Source organism: Canis lupus, chromosome X (assembly GCF_003254725.2).
Source record: "Canis lupus dingo isolate Sandy chromosome X, ASM325472v2, whole genome shotgun sequence".
Lineage (NCBI taxonomy): Eukaryota > Metazoa > Chordata > Mammalia > Carnivora > Canidae > Canis > Canis lupus.
Window position 1 is genome coordinate 70,495,692 of NC_064281.1, and position 15,348 is coordinate 70,511,039.

The window sequence follows — 15,348 nt, forward strand, 5'->3', positions numbered from 1 at the left end:
TATGGAATTATAGCAACCTTATTCTGGTACTATTTAGAGGTGGGCAACTGAGGCATGTGTAATATTAGATAGCTCTTTGCCAGTTAAAATAGACAATATATTGAAGGTGCCAGTTATGAGCTAAATGAACCATCTAATAAGCTTAATATGTCAATATACTAACCACTGTACAGAGTTTGCTGCTTGTAAACAATACATTTCCCAAGAAATATTCAATACTAATCTCGATTACTAAACAGTGATTGAAGAAACTTCTGAGACTAAATTATAATGAAAGGTGAAATAATTTTTTTTATAAATCTTGTAGATAATGTAAGTCTAAATTCAGGGAAACTAAACTATAAAATAGTCCTCCTCCTGCCTATTTCCCTTAGACATGCACATCTCCCTTCTCTCTGTGGTCTCAGATACCTGCATAATCAAAATAGAGATAAATTTACATTTCACAAATCTTATATCAACTGATGCTTGGGAGCTGCATTTCCATTTATAGGTATTAATAAGTAGTGATGGCCTACATAGAGACTAATTTAGTATAGAAATAAGTAAAAGCATTATTCTAGCAGTTCCTCCAAGCTGCCATTGAAGCTTCTCCTTGTCTTATTTGCCCATTCAACTAATATGTATTGAATTTCTATCATATGCTATACACTACTGGTTTTCACAGAATGCTTATTGCTCCCTTAAGCCTGTGACCCACAGAATGAGTAGCTGAATTATCTGTGGTGGAAAGGGATTTTGTTTATATTGTTTTGCCATGACAGTATCTCTGTATTTCTGCACTTTCAAGCCTGCTTGCTTATGTAAATCAAGTGAACTATTTCTATACTACCTTCAAGAATTTCCTAGGATCCAAATTTTTTGCTGTTGTTTAGATATTCATGAACTGTTCTGTGGCAACTGAACCACTTTTTGCAATGAAGGGAAGGACAGTATTTTCCAGAGATCTACTTATTCTCTTAGTTATTCTCTTATCTCTGCCCTATTTGTATCTGAGTCTTCTCATAGCTTCTGTAAACTCAATATAATCAAAAAGGTCCAGTGAACTTTGGATTGGCCTGTATTTTAAAGTTTGGAAATGGGAGTGAAGAAGATAGAAATTAGAGTACCCAAAGAAAAATTAAGAAAAAGAAATGAAAATTAAGTTTATGATAAAAATTTTTTTTGGGGTGGTATAATATGCTTGCCACTTAACTAGGCATTTGATTTATGGGGTTAGTAATTAATTTTTTTGAGGGAACTGCTTATATTTTTTTCAGAAATGTATTCTTTTATTCCCAAGAAGTATATAGTAAACAATCTTTACAGAAACTGAAAATCTCCTAATAGTAATCAGTAAGTTTATTTTTCAATGCAGTCGTTTATTAATAAATATATTTATTAATCACCTATTCTATGCCAGATGCTAGTTTTAGTCTTGTGAGGATTTAGCTGTAATTAAGGTAGACGTGATCCTGACCCTCTTAAAACTTACAGCCCAACAGAAAAGACATAATCATAAACCTGATATTAATATGAATTTCAGATAGTGTGAAGTATTCCAAAGGAGATAAAATACAGTAACATAATATGGTTGAAGATTAAATGTGATGGCTAAGGAAAGTAATTTTAAAAACGTATGAATTTAGGTAATATAAAATCTGTATCAGCAGAAGGCAAAAGTACTTGTTGATGAGTTAAATGCAGAGGTTAAGAAAAACACAAAGAATCAGCAATCACTTGTAGGTTTGAGGCTTTGTCAAATACAGTACTGTCCGGTAAATATCCTATTCTAGCCATCAAATCCGAAAAGGCTAAGGGCAATAGTAATGACAGAGAAAGGTAAGAGCATCAAAACAAAGTGATAATCAAGATAAAACTGTCTTTGGTTGTACTGTGCTAATTCCAAAGATAGGAGATATAGTACAGCTTGAATTATTAGTTCAGTGTTGATGCATAGAAATAAAATGTATTGCTTTAGCATTAACCTTTGCTTCAGTTTTAGGGGTTTGTGCCTCTTTTGATATTGCCATAAAAAAAATCTTACTTTTTTCTCTGTGTTTAATAGTTTGGTCAAATGAATTTTGTACCTCTAAATGTTTCCTTTAATTTACTCTAGGCTGAGGTCATACTGTGTGCTAGGTATGAATTAATTACAAAGTGAACAATTTGGTTGTGGTGCAGAGAAAATTTTATTCTCATTCTAAATAAATATGTGATCTGAGAGAGATCTTTACATTCTCTGTATGCTTGAGGGGCACCAAAAGTATACTGATAAGAAACCCCCTTGAGCTCAGAAAAAAACACAGGTTATTTCTTTTCGATCTTTTACTAAATGTCTTGAAGTATCATATTCCAAAGCTCTTCCCAGATAGAGATAATCCTCTATCCAGGAAAATTTTAAAGGTTATGCATTATTTTGTTCTAGGAGTTGAGAGTACATTTAGCACTTATTAATTATTGGGAAATTACCAAAATGGATTATACATATGTGAAAAAAGGTTCTTATAAATTTCAAACTATTCTTACTATGACTGTATTATTATTTATGATAGATACCAGAGGGCCGTCTCACTCATTTCTAGGTGCTCCATGCTTATGTAGCCATTTCTCTGATAATTTAGTCTTATGGAATGAGTGCAATTAGTAAAGCAACCAGGGTTGTTGATAATTTCCTCATCTTTTATTTTATTTTATATATATTTTTAAGGATTTTATTTATTTGAGGGGGAAAGAGAGAGAGAGAGCACATGCACGGGTGGGGTGAGGGGCTGAAGGAGAAGCAGACTTTCTGCTCAGGTCCAGGACCATGACTGGAGCCGAAGGCAGACACTTTACTGACTGAGCCACACAGGTGCCCCTTCTGCATCTTTTATAGCCTAGAAAACGTAACACCAAATCTGAATCCTCAGTGGATTGATTGAGCTCTCCAGCTTTACCCATGACCATTGCTATATATATATATTTTTTTTTATATTTAATTGCAATATTTTACTTCAGTTTCGCAGAGAGGTATTTTAGTACCACTATAACAATTTCATTTGTGAAAGCATTGGAGAATTGTATTTTTTTTTTTTTTTTTTTTGGAGAATTGTATTCAAGAACTTACTGTGACTTCTTTGTAGGATAATCTTTTCAAACAACATTCTAGTGCATGTCGAAAATATATTGCAATTGAGATATGCTAACCTGCATCTAAGATGGCTTAGTTTATTTGATGGCTAAATTCCAAAGAAAGTATTTTGGAGGCTCTCTGGAATGTATATAATAAGAAAGTTTCAAACCAACTCTTTTAGGTAACTGGTCTGTGGTATGTTTCCAATATTTTTGATTCACTTGATATTTTGAAGTAGTAATCTATAAAAGGAATCACAATTCTATTGGGTTTTTTTTTTTTTTGTCTTCTCAAAATGATATTGTAAAAGGGATTTTAAAACATGTATTGTCATGTATATGCATATATATGTGGAAGGGTAACCAACATTTTAATGTCTTATGTAAGTTGTACACACAAACACATCCTTAACTTTATGTAACTTGTCTATATTTCCACATAAAATCTCAATCACTTATGCATGCCCTAAAGTATAGTGGATTCTCATCAGCTTAGTAATTCTCCCCTCTTGCTGGGACTTGAACAAAAAGCAAAGTCAAGCTAGAGAAAGGAGAAAGCTAAGCAGTAGAAAAAATGATTTGTGCCAGGTTTGAAAGATCCCAGTCTTTCCATTTTTATATTACAAATCAGCTCTTTCTTAGGGGCATGGTACCGAAGGGCCAGGGTTTCCATTATGATTGTTCATTGCACAGTGGTGCCCTGCTGAAAGACTGGGGGTTGTAGTTTGGCACTGGTTCTATTTACTAAGCTGTGTGTGTACCCACAAGTCTACATCCAACCAGAGAGACTGCCCTTTTGTAATTTGCACAGTAGTGTCCTAGCCTCTAGAGACAGTCCAGGCAGGTCATGTGATAGGCAGCTACTAAGTGTATATGACAGTATACAGTGACCTTCACTCAGATTCCCCTCAAAGTATTTTCTGCAGTACTTCCTGCTCTGCATTATTTCATTCTTCTCCTTTCTCCACCTTTATTTTTCTAGTAGGAAGCTAATTCTACGAAGGGTGTTTAATTATTTCTCTTTGTTAGGAATAAGGCAAATGTTACCCTGCAGAATCATATTTGCTATAATCATTATATCACTATCAGTGGAATCTTGAATATATCTCAGCATTTTCTCTCGGCACCCACTTGCTTCAAAATACAGCATCTTTAATTGAAATTTACATACCTCCTTACCTCTGGGTGAATGATTATAGTCTTGTACATTAAAAAGAAAATCCAACTTAAGTAAACCAACTCACAAATGGAGGCTGGGAAAGAAATGATGATAATTGTTCACACTTACATAGTGTTTATTCTGTGGTGAGCATTGTCATAATTGTCTTACACACATTAACTCATTATTATTTTTTCAATAACTTTTGAGGTTACAATTATCAGTCCCATTTTATCTATGAAGAAAGTAAGGCACAGAGAAGTTATATAACTTGCCCAGGATAACACAGATAATATATTGGGGAATGTTGATTCAAACCAGGGCATTCCAGTCCATGATCTTTTTTATTATGCTATATTTATTAATTTGCTAATTGCCTTGATAATGTTTTCCCTTTAATGTTTCACTAAGCTCTATAATAAATCACCACTTACTTTTTCTTGCTATTCACTAGGGATAAAGTGGTATCCCATCAGTAACTGTAAGAGGTTTTCAATTTTATCAATTTTATCAACTTTTAGAAGTTAGTACATTATAAAAAGCTTCATATCTATAATGTACCACTGGAAGAACCAGGTTATTGTATAGATGTGAACACATATATAACCAAGAGTTTGTTTTCTTTGTCTCTAAGCTAGTAAGTGGTATAAACTTGAGTGTAATTAAAGTGCAGTTACTGTGTCTTAACTTTTAAGTATACTTGAGAAAGAAGAAATATTCCAAAATACTAGAATATAGCAAGGAAGTAATGAAAATTCTGGTCTGTAATATCTTTTCGGAGGTGCCTTCACTATCTTTTCCCCCTAGAATATATATTTTCATCTTCACCTGTCTAAGTACATTAAGATCTAAACTCTAACTACAATTTCTTGATTCCTGAAGTTTATAATAATAATTGAAAGTTCATAGATATATTTCACAAGTATAGGGGAATATTCTTGAGGTGCATGCTGTTAGACCAACTGTTTAGCTTGAAATGTTAGTATGACTATAGTGAGGTTGGATCCATTTGGACCTATTAAACAAGAAAGACTATGGATGATGTTATTTCTACTGATTAGTTGGCATTAAACCTCAGTAGAACTATGAGAAGGTGATTAGATAAACAGCAGTGATAACCAAGCTAAAAAAGCATATAGTAGACAAGGATCTATACTTTCTTATTTTAACACAAGCCATATTATCTGCTGTATTCCTTTTGATACTTTGGTACTTGCTCCTGATGAAAGTATTCTGGGAAAGAGATTTAGAGCAAAATCTGCCTGACAAAATTCAGATAATGAATGACATTTTTAACAGTAAGCATATTTATATCTCAGACCACCATGTATATTTTCCTTTTAGGATATGGGCATGGTACAGAACAATCTTTCTGCCACTTCTCCAAGTAATAGTTTTCTTTTCTCTTTTACTTAAGGTTTTGTTACCAGGCAATGTGATTTTGCTTTGCATTTTCTATATTCATTGTAATCTATATGTGATGGTCATTTGGTTACAGTTTAGGGAATGGGTTTGAGTGGTCATATGACCAATGCATGCAAACAGAATTAATGAGGGAGATTATGTGGAAGGTAGTACAGGGACAGAATACTGGGACTTTCACTAAGTGGGGAACCAAAAAGAAGGTCTAGAAATTTACCCCTAGCTGAGAAGACATTGGCAAAAAAGATCTAGAGCGCAACTTTGGTTAACAAAATTCAGTTAATGAATAATATTCATGCCATGACTGCTTCCATAGTTGAGTACTAGGTGATGTGTAGTTATTTCTGTGTTAGTGCAACTCTGTTATGTTCTTTCTCTCTTAAGACACATTGGAATGCAAGCAAGTTAGAATGACTTTATTGTAGAAAAACATGGAATCTCTTTTTTTAAAGTGACTAATTTATATATTTCTATAAAGTTTTTATAAAAATAAAAACTGTTTGCATTTACTTAGGCATTAATGATATCACACCAATGTGTGACAAGACTCAAGATATGTGAGACTGTATGCCATGCTAATACAGAAGGAAAATCACCTCCTATTATATAGGTTTATTGGTGAAGAAGGGCAGTGGGCCTTCTCTGGAAGAGAGTATTGTATCTCAGGCCACCATGTTCTTAGCAGTTAGGTATACCAAGAAGAGTAAGATGTTTTATTTCCTCAAGGAGCTCATTATTTTCAAAAGAGAGACAGATACATGAAGTGGCTACTATACATAAAACAATTGTTATACCATAATGGAGTATCTTCTATTAAGAGCCATGAAAGAATAGTATTCTTATTATTGAAGAATAATTAAAAATGAATCCAGAAGTTTCCAGAGGGGAGGAAAATTTGATTTGAGACTTAAGTTATATGTAGATTTTTTCCAAAAAGAGAAGGACATTCAGGGCAGTTGAAGCTGCATGAATAATTGTAGATATGATAAAGCATCACATATTTTGGGGAAAGGCATAAAATATTTGGTTGGAGAAGGTGTTATGAAGGGTAGGAGGGAGATGACAGGTTGGAGTTAAATAGTAAAGGACCTTTTTAGTATGACCTATGGTTAAACTTTAATGGATTTTTTTAATTAGGGGTTTGCAATGATAGTTGATTGCATTTTAGAATGATCACTTTGTGTAAGAAAGTGAAAGATTGATGGGAAAGCATTTAGGAGGCTTTTTAATAATAGCCTAATTTAGAGATTTTTATGACTTGAAATAGGATAGTGGCAGTGGAGATATAAAGCAGTGACCCTAAATATTTAGTAAGTTAAATTAACAATGACATTTAACTTGGGGGAGGTGAAAGAGAAGAAGGAAAGAGAAGTCTAATGTGATTCTCACGTGATGGATGATGATGCTACTTACTGAGATGTAGAAGAATGGGAAAATCAAAAGTTAGGTTTCAGACATACTAAGATTGAGATTTAAGATAGTTTAGTGGTTATGTCCTGTAGGTAGTTATATGTAAAATTGGAGCTCAGAAGAATATCTGGGTTTGAGATAGAGATTGGGAGTTCATCTGCATGTGTATGGGATTCGATAACATGAAAATGGGTAAGATTTCCTTTTTTTAAAAGATTTTATTTATTTATTCATGAGACACATACACACACACACACACACACACACACACAGAGGCAGACCGAGACACAGGCAGAGGGAGAAGCAGGCTTCATGCACAGAGCCTGATGTGGGACTGGATCCTGGAACTCCAAGATCACGCCCTGGGCCGAAGGCAGGCTCTAAACCGCTGAGCCGCCCAGGGCTCCCCACAATAAGATTTCCTAAAGAATAATTTTAGAGACAGAAAAAAAAGAGCCAAGGATTTTATCCCTGAGGAATACCAACATTTCAAGGGCCCATGGAAGAGAAGAATCCACCAATGAAATGCCAACAAAAGAAGTAGGAAAGTGAAGAAAATGTGCCATCATAAAAGCCAAGAGAGGGAAATATTTCAGGAAGTTGTGGTTGATTTAATCATATAGAATAATGCTAAGAAGTTAAGTCTGATGAGGACAGCCAAAAATCTTTTAGATTGGGCAGCATGATCTTGGGGCAGCCTGGGTGTCTCAGCGGTTTAGTGCCACCTTCAGCCCAGGTTGTGATCCTGGAGACTGGGGATCGAGTCCCATGTCAGGCTCCCTGCATGGAGCCTGCTTCTCCCTCTGCCTGTATCTTTGCCTTTCTCTCTCTTGCTCTGTGTCTCTCATGAATAAATAAATAAAATCTTAAAAAAAAAAAAAAAAGATTTGGCAGCATGGAGAACATTAGTGATCTTAACATAGGCATTTTCTAAAGCTTGATATGGATGGAAGCCAGATTGGAATTCTTTGGAGTTTAGGGTTATTGGAGGTATCTGGGGTGCAAGTCACTGAGATAATACAGAAGGAGTATAAGCTTTGATAGGAGAAAGAATGAATTGTGGACCCTATTGTATATAATACTCAACTGATGATGTTCAATAACTAGAAAAGCATATGGTCTGAGACCCACAAGAACAATCTGGCCTGGAGGTAGGGAAATGGGAGGTTATTCTATAGTTGAAGCAGCCTTACTGGGAATTTTCAGTCACATTTTGAGATGAAATTGGTACCAATTAATTATGGAAAATTGGTAATTTTTATTAATGTATAGTTTATTATAGCTATACACACATACCTCATAGTTTGCAAAGGAGGTAGTTGACAAATCAATGAAATATGCTAGCTTAGTCTTCTGTAAACATTATTTGAGGGGCACTTGGGTGGCTCAGTTACTTAAGCATCTGCCTAGAGCTCAGGTCATGATCCCAAGATCTTGGGATTAAGCTCCACATCAGACTCCCTGCTCCATGGAGAGCCTGCTTCTCCCTCTCCCAACATTTGCCACTCCCCTTGCTTGTGCTTTCTCTCTCTCTCTCTCTCTCTGTCAAATAAATGAAATCTTAAAAAAAAATATTTGAATACGTTCTTATATTGGTTAAGACAGTTAATAACTGAAGAGTATATTTTCTGAGCCTAGAATTTTAGTGAAAAAAATTATAAAAATTGGGCATCCTTATTAAATCCAAACTTAAAGCAGATAGTCCAATTTAAGTAACCTTGGGAAAATAGAAAGGCTTAAAACACAAATTATTAATTTGTTTCTATTATATTTAGATTTCTGTGAAGTGCCCATCTTAAGTTATATGCTTATTATGACTTCATTCACAATGGAGTATGATGGTCAGAAATGTAAAAATGACCGTTTTTGATTTAAATTATTTTTGTCACATAGTTTTTTAGGCTAGTAAAGAAAACATGAAATATGATTGACCTTATTAATTTTAATTTAATACAATTTAATAAAAGTTATTTTAGTGATTTTGCAGAATGAAACCTTTATCCATTTATGCTTCTGAAAAATGACCTTGTAAAATGTCAAAATTGCTAACATATGCTTTTAAAAATAATGATTTGTGCTTGATTCATTTAAACCCTATTGAAGGTCAAGGATTCTATTAGGGCATTTTTGTCAGTAAAATGTTGACAGAAATTAACGAGATGTTTGAATTATCCATGACAATACTGTCACATTTTTAAATAAATTGTCTAATGATAAGGCCAGATTTTGCTCACTGTTTTTCTTAGTAACAACCAGTAGTTCATTAAATATTGCCTTAGAGTGTATGTTGTGTCAAAACTTAATTGTCATAGTCACAATTCTTATTTAGTAGATCCTTAGTTTAAGTTGCTATAGTTATGTCATCCTCAATAACTATGTATATATGGTGTGCATTTGGAGGAGATGTAATTGTGTGGATAGTCCAAGAGTATTGGTAATTATGTTTGCCTTAATGTATTTTTGATAATTAATATTGAATTTAGACATCCACAATTTGATTTACAAAAGTCTTTCTCCAGACTTTAAAGTCACAAAACAAAGGCAATAAAGAAAAGCTAGAATACCATCTTATGTTCTTGTTGAAAACTAGCCTATCATGTAGTCCTATAGTATATTTGCTGAACAATCTGATTTGTTACCTGCCACCTAAACCAGAGTTTCTGTTGTTATCTGGCAGATTTTTTTTTTCATCTTAGCCCTCTTTAAGGAGATGGTTATTAACAAAATAGTTCTAAATGCCTTAGTATTGACATGTAGTGAGTATATGTTATAGGAGAGGAAAAATAAAATTTCCTCTACCCTTTTAGGTTTTTGGCTGAAAATCCTATAATAAAGGATTAATAGGACAAATCCAAACAAGTTTATTAATATGTATACATCACTTTACCTGGGGAGATATACCCTTATGGCCCAAGCCACCACCTTAAATACCATTTTCAGCTAAAATCAAAAGAAAAATCTTGGAGTGTGGTAGAGGAGGCCAGCTATGGAAAGTTACCTGGAAAAACACAGTAAACTATGGTAAGGTTTATTATGCAGATTGAAGTGCTATCTCTATTGACAAGATTATCTTTTGATTTAGAGTCATCCTTCCCTTTCTGGTACTGAGAGGGAGATAGTCTTACAAATGGAGATTTCTTACATAAATGTAAATTTAAAAAAAAAAGTAAATTTCCCTTACAGAAGGGCAACTTTTACTCTGTTTTCAGATCTTTTACTGTGTCTGCTGTTTCTCAAAAATGTTCAATTTAAAACAATCTCTATGTCAAAAAAATATAATCTGCCTGGCATATTTTAGCTTTCAGTGGACATGTGAATGCAGTGTTAACAAATCTCAGGATTACCTCTTTTACTGTGTCAGTAATTACTTGAACAGAAAATTCTTAGATTTAGAGATCACTTTCTCTTTTTCTGTGGTTGCTTATATGTAGGTGCATCCACATATATGTTCTGTATCCTGTTGATATCGTATAGTTTACCCTTGAACAACACAGGTTTGACCTGTGTGGGTCCACTTATATGCAAATTTCTTACAGAATACTACTGTAAATGTATGTTCTTCTCCTTATGATTTTCTTAATATTTCCTTTTCTATAGCTCACTTTATGGTAAAAATACAGTATGTAATACTTAGAGCAATAGGCTCTTAGTAGTTTGAAATTTGGGGAGTCAAAGGTTATACATAGATTTTGACTATGCAGGGAGGAGAGTGGGCACCCCTAATCCCTACACTATTCAAGTGTCAACTGTATATGGAGAAATATTTTTGGCTTCTGCTTTTTGGCCTTCCAAGGTCCTTCTAGCTACACTAAGAATCAAATTGACATGATACAGATAAGTAAGAAAAAAGCAAATATAATTCCATACATACATGGAATCTAAGCAGACACAAAATTCCAAAGATAGGCAACTAGAGGCTTATTTGACATCCTGAGCTAAAGAGAGGGTTAAGGGTCTGGGGTAAAAAGGGGAGGAGGACAATTAGCAGGTAGGTGAAAGGAGATAATTAGAAAACAAAGGCTCCCCTGCTATGCAGATACATTTCTTAGGTAAAGAGGAATTTGTTAAAAGCTCACTTCCTGTAGTCAGCCAGCTGAAGGGATGATAGAGTTTTTCCTGAATCTACTGAGGTTTGATTACTTTTAACTCAAAATAATCTTCATACCAAAGTGCCCCATTTTGGGGCCATCTGTCCTTGACCCCTACAACATCCTCAGAGATCCTATGGTTGTGGTAACTAAGAGTTATGTAAAGATTGTGAGATTATCTCTGCAGAATTCTTTGGCCTCAGTGTATGAGAAAAACCTAGGTGATATTTTTGCTTTCATATTTCTCTATCCCTGTTGTCTCAAGGTATAAATGTCCTTTTAACTTAAGTTTTTGAATCGCATTCAGCAAGTGGATGCATATCCTACATCTTTCCAGTACCTTGTTTTTAGTTTGCCCCAAGATCTCCACTGAAATATTTAGTCTTATTAAACTTTACATGGCATATAACAATCATGAGACTCTTGGTTACTAGTAATTATAGATATGTCTCAGGGTCGCAAAGCTCTGAACACATCACATCTATTCTTCATTTTGTGAGTTTGTGAGTTTCTTGGGTCTTCAGAAGACCTTGAGATGCCATTGCCCTTCCTCTAGGGAAGGCTATATTCATATTCCCACCTTGTATCATCTATATTTTCTTAACAGTCTTCAATGTCTTATATACTTTGATGGATTTTCTTGTTTCATCTGATGATTGTGATCATTTTAATTATATTAAATATCATGCTTTAATATTTCTGCTTTGAAAAGACATTTCAATAGATAACATAAACATTAAAGGTAAGTTGATGAAATTAGTGCTAAAATGTTCATGGTAGGCAGTCAGCTATCATTGGTGTAATTCATACTTTTTTTTATAGATGTCATGGTCCTGTAAGTCTAATTTGGTTTTTATCAGAATAAATTGTGGGATGCTATATACAGGTAAATGACAGCATTTACACAGGAAGCACATGCTTTTTCCTTAAAGGACACCCATAGCCTCTAGAATCTGTGATTTATGTTGGGTGTTCTGCCAGTCAGTAAAGATTCTCTGAAGAAGTATTTATGCTATACCTCAATAAAGGTACATATATACATATGTATATATGCCTTTAACCTCTGTGACATGTCTGTTTAGAATATGTAAATAGACTGTTATTTATCACAAGAGGAAAGGAAAAAACCCAAAGTCTATTTTGCTCATATTATCTGCCATAGTATACTGAGTAGATAAATGATTTGGGGAATAAATGGCAGTTGTATTAGGAAGAACCACCCCATTTTAATAATCCCCCGGGAAGAAAGAAATTCTAATCACTAATGCTCAGTGTATAGAAGGCACAATCATTCTCAATTTGAAAAATTTAGAGATCACTTTCTCTTTTTCTGTGGTTGCTTATATGTAGGTGCATCCACATATATGTTCCATTAATATTAGTAATAGATGTTATTGTTGAGGGAAGCCAAACTTATCATTGGCTTTGATGATAAAAATGAAACATTGATTAACATGCATTTCTCTGCTAAACTATCCCTTTATGTTGTAATAAAAGTTAGTGAATTTCACTTGCTTTATTTGTACCTTATGCTCCTTAGCGGGAGGTCATTGTAAAAAGTTAAAGAAAGGCCCACTAACAAATAGGGCCTGGTTTGGTTACAGAAGTGGAATTAAGAAAGTAGGCTCTGGAGCCAAACTCCTCAGGTTTAAAACCCACTTCTACCAATTTATAACTGGTATGATTTTTGCGTGACATAATATTTCTATCTCTCTGTCTATAAAATGGAGATAATTATAGTATCTACTCCTTACATTTATTGTGACACTTGAGTTAATATATTTAAGTGTTTGCAATAGTACTTACCAAATACTAGAAATGCCAGTTCTTGTGATCATTTTTGTCAGTATCAATAATGTCTGTGTATTACAGCAGCAGACCTTTTTAGTTTAGGGTTTTTGTCAATTATTTGTCATCTGTTTGCAGACAATGGGGGGTCAATACTTTTGGCACCATTACTACCTGTTCAACTTCCCTATAGAGTCTATGATCTGGCTAACAGTATAGCAGTCTTATTTTACAGAAAAGGAACTGTGGCCAGAAATGTATCTACTTAAGATTACATATTAGGAATTAGGAGTCTGATTTTGAATATGCCTTTTCTGATGGCTTGTTTGTACTGTTCATACTTTATGGCTTGAAGTTTAGCCATGTGTTTTCCATTATTTTTGAATACTGAATTCCTTAAGTCTAAGCACTATGTACTAAACATATGAAATGTTATTGTAAGTATCAGTTGTTTTAGTTTTCTCAGGAAAAAAGTAAACCTTGAAATGCAATTTATAGTATATATTATCTTTCTATCAATGTCTATTATAAAACTAAATATATATATACACACACATATATACATATATGATGTTACATATATATGTAATACATATATATTATCACATATATACACATGCATACATATATATAATGTTACCTATATACGTATTACATATATATATGTTTAAGGCCATACGTATGTATGTAATACGTATATATGTAACATGATAAAAGTTATACTTGAGAATGGAGAGGGATAAGGTTAATGACAAAAGAAGAAAAAGACTCAGAGATTGGCTTTTCTTACTGTTAGTAGAAAACATAGAGTAATAAATCAATGATAGGAATATAATATTTCCAAATTGGTCATTTTTAAAGTAAAGGTCTGAAATGGAATGGGGAATTCCTCCATCTTCAGTAAAAAGAGATTACTAAAAGTTTCAAGACTCATTCATTCTTGCAACTTTTAACTAAATATTATTGATCCTTCTTGTTTAACTCTTAATTTAGAGGTTCAGGTTTTCATAAATATTAGTTTCTGTAGAACATTTAATTGCATGTCCATATTATGAATTTTATAAAATTATATTTGTTTTAAATGAAAAATACCAATAGCACTATTAACACAATAAAAATTAACAATTCCTCATATGTCCCTATTTTATCTATCATTGTTATCTCCCACTAAGCCTCATTATTTTCAAAATCAGAGTTTAGTATATTTGCACTATGCTCTTGCTCAGCCATGCCAGTCTAGTTGTATTCAGTTGTGTATATGAGTTACCTTGGGGATGAAGAATTTCCTTTGCCCTTCAATGACCTTCTAGCTGCACTAAGAATAATTGACATGAGACAAATTAACAGGAGAAAATCAAATGCAGTTTCATACATACAGGGATTCCATGCAGACATGAAATTCCAAAGACAGGCAACATGAGGCTTATAAAATATCCTGATCCAAGGAGAGAGGTGGTTACCTGGGATACAGAGGGGAGGAAGCCCAATGGCAGGAAGATGTGAGGAGATGTTTGGAAAAAATAGGTTGCTCTGTTATGTAGAGAAGATTTTAGGTAAAGAGGAATGTCTGTTAATAGTTCTCTTCTTGGTAAAGGCTCTACTTTCCAATTAAATTTAGGCAGTTAAGGAAGAGGTAGGGAGCTTTTTCTGAATTTGCTGAGTTTTGATTGCTTTTAATTCAAAATCTTCATGCCAAATTGGTTATCTTTGGGTGGCTTGCCCTTGGCCCCTATAGTTATATGGTCTGCTCATGTCCCCATCACATATGATTTCCCCAAATGAAATACCTGCTATCTCTGACTCAACTAATCATAGCACTTACTTCCTTAACAATCTTATTTATTTCTAATTATTTTGATACTAATTTTGATAATACTGAGGAGAAGTAACTATGCCTGATTGGAGCCTGTCATTTCTTTTTAATATGCCTTCTATTAAGGTGTGCATTTTGGTTCTAAATGTTCTTGGGTTACATTTAAATATTATCTTTGGTGTCCTCAACCTCTTTCTATACACCTAAGGGTAGGTAACAAGTTATCTGTTTGTTTTGTTCCCTTCACAACACCATTGGGTGCTTACCTCAAGTTATTTTCTGATTAACTTCCTCAGTGGGAAAATGTTCAGGGTATTGTATTTGTTTTAAATTAGCTTACATAATTCAAAACTAGACAAATACAGGAATTGGGAGGATTTATGATCCCTTAAAACCCCAAGCCAATATTCTTTGTTAGCATAGAGTATATCAATGTTGAACTCTTTACCTTTGCTTAGCCCTTATTTTTAGCACTGAAAATGGGAGCAGGTCCTTGAAATTTTTGGCAAGGAAGATTGTACCTGTAGCCATGCTTTTTTTTTTTTTTCTATCTTATTTGGCAAAAGTAGACCTAT

General features: G+C 33.8%; 1 protein-coding gene across 7 annotated transcripts in view; it reads left to right on the forward strand.

Moving 5' to 3' along the window:
• The window catches only part of DIAPH2 (diaphanous related formin 2), a 1,060,012-nt gene that overhangs the window by 376,163 nt on the left and 668,501 nt on the right, over positions 1-15,348 (forward strand). The gene's annotated exons all lie outside the window — the stretch shown is intronic.